This window comes from Tupaia chinensis, unplaced genomic scaffold, assembly GCF_000334495.1.
Source record: "Tupaia chinensis unplaced genomic scaffold, TupChi_1.0 Scaffold000515_1, whole genome shotgun sequence".
NCBI lineage: Eukaryota > Metazoa > Chordata > Mammalia > Scandentia > Tupaiidae > Tupaia > Tupaia belangeri.
Genome location: NW_006160028.1, coordinates 79,201 through 83,896, shown reverse-complemented (window position 1 = coordinate 83,896; position 4,696 = coordinate 79,201). Strand labels below are relative to the sequence as shown.

Below are 4,696 nucleotides of genomic sequence, written 5' to 3'. Positions count from 1 at the left end.
AACTAATGAAGCTAATGGAATTCATGTCCTTTAAAGGCCTTTCCTAGAAGACCCACCTTGCTTAGTCACCTCTACTCAGAATTCGCTGGCTGGAAATGATGACTCCCCCAGCTACAAGAATGTATAATGCCACCATGACTGAAATTAGGTGTGTTCATGTAGGCTGGATTCTGCGGCAATACAAATACCCAAACCTTGGTGGCTAACTGGAATGTTTCTCACTCACACGCAGTCTGCTAGGTCCAAGTACCTCTCCACACCAGCGTTCCTCTGTGTGTTTGCGTGGCACCCCAGACTCCTCCACTCCGATACCATCTCCACGTGGATCGGAGCTCCTGTGGTTGCGCTCGGCCCAGCAGGAGAAGCCATGGATGGAAAGAAGAGCACCAGCAATCATACCTTCTGCTTCTGTCATGTTTTATTTCTGCTCCCATGTTCTGGGCTCAACTAGCAGTGGCTAAGTGGTTCACAGAGGATGCTGGACTCCCACATGGCTGACAGTGGTTCGAGTCCCAGATCTGGTGGCTTGCTTTCTCACTCCACCCCCTTCTCTCTCTGTCTCTCTCTGGACAAATTTAAATAAATGTTTAAAAAGTCAATAAAATAATAAGAAAAGAGTGATTCTCTCGCTCTCCCTTTCTCTGTCTCACACATGTACATGCACTCTCTGTCATGAACAAAAAATAAGAAAACTTTAAAAAAAAGGTCACTGACCACCAATCTCTTTAATCGATATGACAATAGTGAAAAAGTTTTACATATTTCAAGGGTTACTAAAATGTGATGCAGAGACACAAATGAAAACATGCTTTTCAAACAATGGCATCAATAGACGTGCTGCACAGAGGTTTCTACAAAACCTTTAATTTTTTTTAAAGGAGGTGAGGAAACTTTATTTAGTTTTGATAGGTTTTACTTTCACAGTATATATAACCTTGGCACAGAAAGGCCCTGTTAACATTTTACAAGTTGCTTAATAAGATAAATATTTAGGTTGATTTATGAGGTTTTCAGTCATTAAGCATGAGAAAGTTAATAGTTATCAGGATTTACATACATGATCACAATCAAAATGGTAAAATAAACCAAAGAATAAAGTTTAACACCCCCCAACATAATTGCAATTTCTAGTGAAATATTTATTCCTATCCTATATTCATTTCCATTTTTAATTTATTTTTATTTTACATTGACATTTTTAAAAATATAGGTTACATAAAATCTTTTATGTTATCTTCCCAGTCTTAATATTAATCACCTATTTTATCTCTGCTACTTTTTTGCTATTTAGAGTATGATACACTTATTAAGCCAGTTATACTTCAGTAACTTTGTGAATGAATAAAAAGAAAAGAATAAATGATAATTATTTCATTGATCCTCATCCAATTTTAGGAAAATCATGTCCCTAAAATAGCAATTATTCCTAGTAAATTCTTTCCATGCCTAAACAGAAATGGAAAGAAATGTGAAATTATGAGATACATATGATAGTTTATTAGACAGTATGCTTTTAATAGGTCAAAACTGATGAGACTTGATAATCAAGAGGAAATGAATAGGCTAACATTTAAAAATGTATACTTTAATAAGTAAAAAGTATGTAAGGTTGGAGCTGACCAAGATACATAAATTAGGAGATCACAAGTGTCTATCTCAATTTTCTGTATTTCTTTTTTTAGAGAATATTTATGAAAGTAAAACGTTTAATATACAATTTCTCATTTGTCATTTTGGAAGTCCTTTATTGGAAAGACAATTCTTTTGTCTGATGAAAACAGCAGCCAAGTGATCACTCTGGACTACCACGTTGGATAAATTCCATTTCTTCCTGAGACACCAGCTTCCTTCTGTCTTTCTGAGGTAAAGTTTTTGTGATTTCTACCGTGTCTGGTGGGCCCTGATACATCAGCACGTCTGGTGATTGACTTCCCTTAGGATGTTGTGGAACTGCAGAAGAATGGGATGGCAGCCCTGCATCAAAGCTTCTGATACGTTGGGTTTAGGATCGTCTCTTCTGCCAGGAAACCTTATCAATGCCGAACGTGGCTTTACTGCCTGCACGACCCTGCTGACAGACGCCATCATGTTGCCCATCACAATCCAAACCTTTAATTTCTATAAAGTGCAGTATCTTCAAAGTGCACAAAAGTGAAGTACAATCTAGCAAGACAAGCCTGTATATACCTGTGAAATTTCCTCCACAGTGAATGAACATCTCTATCCTCTCTAAAGGGTTCTTCATGCCCCTTACTAAACTCTCCTTTCCTCATCTCCTGACCCTCTGTGTCACCAGATAATCACTGACCTGCTTTATGTCACTATCAATTGGATTGCATTTTCTAGAGTTTTACTAAAATGGAATGAAACTGTGTATACTCTTTACTGTCTGGCTTCTTTAACTTAGCGTAAGATTCATTCACGTTGGTGCATGAATCAATAACTAATTTCTTTTTAGTGAGAAGTAATATTCCATGGTATTGTTACACCATAATTTGTTTATCCATTTACCTGTTAACTAGGCAAGGCCCCTAGTAAATCACATTCTTTTAGCCAACTAGAATTTAAACTCCTATGGCTGGACATTGGACCAGGCCCTAAGGATACTGGTCAAGGCAAAGCTCCCTGCCATTGTGGAGTTTAAAGTTTTACCCAAGAGAAATCAGTCTTAAACCCATACTAAGACATATATATATGTATATACACACACACACATATATATATATACTTGTTGCAGCTTTATTAGTATAAAGTTGTAATCAGTATTATTGTCTACCAGCAAGGAGTGGAATGGCTGATGATACGGTAGGTTTATATTTACATTTTAAGACATTGCCAAATTGTTTTTGAAAGTAATTGTCCCACTTGACATTACTAGCAGCAGTGTATATCAGTTTAACCACATCCTCAGTAAAATTTGGTATGGTGAGTCATTTTAATTTTAGCCATTCTAATAGGAGTATAATGGTATCTCAGTACGGTTTTAATTTACATTACCCTAGTGATCAATGTTGTTCAATATCATTCTGTGCACCAATTTGCCATCTGCATACACTCCATCTATTTTTTCAAAGTTTATGTATTTCATGAAAGACAGAATGAAAGACCAGAAGCACCCCTGGTTTCATCATGCACCATCCCCTTATTCCAACCCTCTAGTCTGTGAGGACCCTGGGCATCCACCTGATATGTTTCATCAGTTCAGAATCTGAATTTGCATTTGGCCATATGCTTTCTGGTCACATGGATCATTTCCCTACCACATACCTGTCCAGTCAAGGCTGGGCCCATCTGCATATGTTCTTTGCTAAAGAGTCTGTTTATTGCCTTTACTGTGAATTCTACTATTTGTTCAGATATGTGTGTGTGTGTGTGTGTGTGTGTGTGTGTGTGTGTTTTAGTTGATTGCATTTTCTCCTCATTGTGAATTGTGTTTTCCTTTTTTTAAAAAATATACTGATAATTTTATAATTTTCAGATGATAAATTCTACTTTGTTAGGTATTGGATATTTTTGTATTTCTGTAAATATTTTTTACTTTATTCTGAGGTTCTTTTAAGACACTTAGGAACAGTTCAATTTTTTAGGATTTTGCTTTTGTAATTTGTTAGTTGGGGGCAGAGCAATATTGAGTCTAGGTCCACTGCTGAGACAAGATTTTGGGAGAACCCTACCCACTGTCCCTTAGTTATACGTTTTGCCAGTCTGGTTTATGAAAACAGACATTAGTTCTGGGACTGTTTGATCTAGGGCACTGGTGCCTCTAAGTTTCAGTCATTTATTTCCTGAATTTTATGTAGTTTCTTCACACATGTGGATATTATTATTCTATGGTTATCAAAGGGGACTCTATACAGATTTCAGTGCTCTGTTTCTACATAGCGTTCCCTTCTGTTACTCCACACTGAACATCTAGTTTCCCCATCTCCTCTGCAGACTCTCCTCAACTCAGATATTCTGCAGGCTCCCTTTGTTTCCCCTTTCCTGTTCTACAGCCCAGACGCTCCTCAATGCAGTAAACTGGGGTGAAATCATAGGCTCTCTTAGAGATTAGTGCCTTTCATCAAATTCAATGTCTTGACAATCACGTTATCTCCTTTAGCTTGTTTCAGGTAGAAAAATAAAACAGCTTCCTGTTACTGTATCTGAGTGTCTTGGTTCATTCTTATTGCTCAGGGAGAGGATCAACTCCATTCCCTCGTATACCCATACATATGTCATCTGAGCATTATTTCCAGGTTACCCAAGATAAATCATTTGAGATATGGTCACACTTTAATGACCAAAAATCGATTAATTAACCCATTATTTCTCTTTGCAAGTAAAAATTATAACACTATTGAGGTACCATATGGACTCACCTAGTGTCAGCACCTTTAAAATTATTCTAAAGGGGAAAGACACTAACTTGTAAGCATTATTTTTGGGGTGTTGTACTGGAAGGATATTTGCCTTAACTAATTTTTAAATACCTATACAAAGTAATTATAATAGTCCAAATATTCCTAGATATAAGACTCAATAATTCCAATATTACTTTATAGTTAAATAGTAAACTTGGTTTTTTGGACATTTCTAGGTTATATGGCCAGGAAATTTGGTAGATTTTGCCTTTTACCCTGTCAAAATGCCTATCATAAAAACAAAAGGAAGAAAATAGCAATGGGACTATAAGCTAAATATGGAAGAAAGCATA

General features: G+C 36.6%; 1 pseudogene; it reads right to left on the bottom strand.

Moving 5' to 3' along the window:
• Positions 1-1,792: 1,792 nt before the first annotated feature.
• LOC106735763 (28S ribosomal protein S36, mitochondrial pseudogene) lies at positions 1,793-2,097 on the bottom strand (annotated as a pseudogene).
• Positions 2,098-4,696: the final 2,599 nt, after the last annotated feature.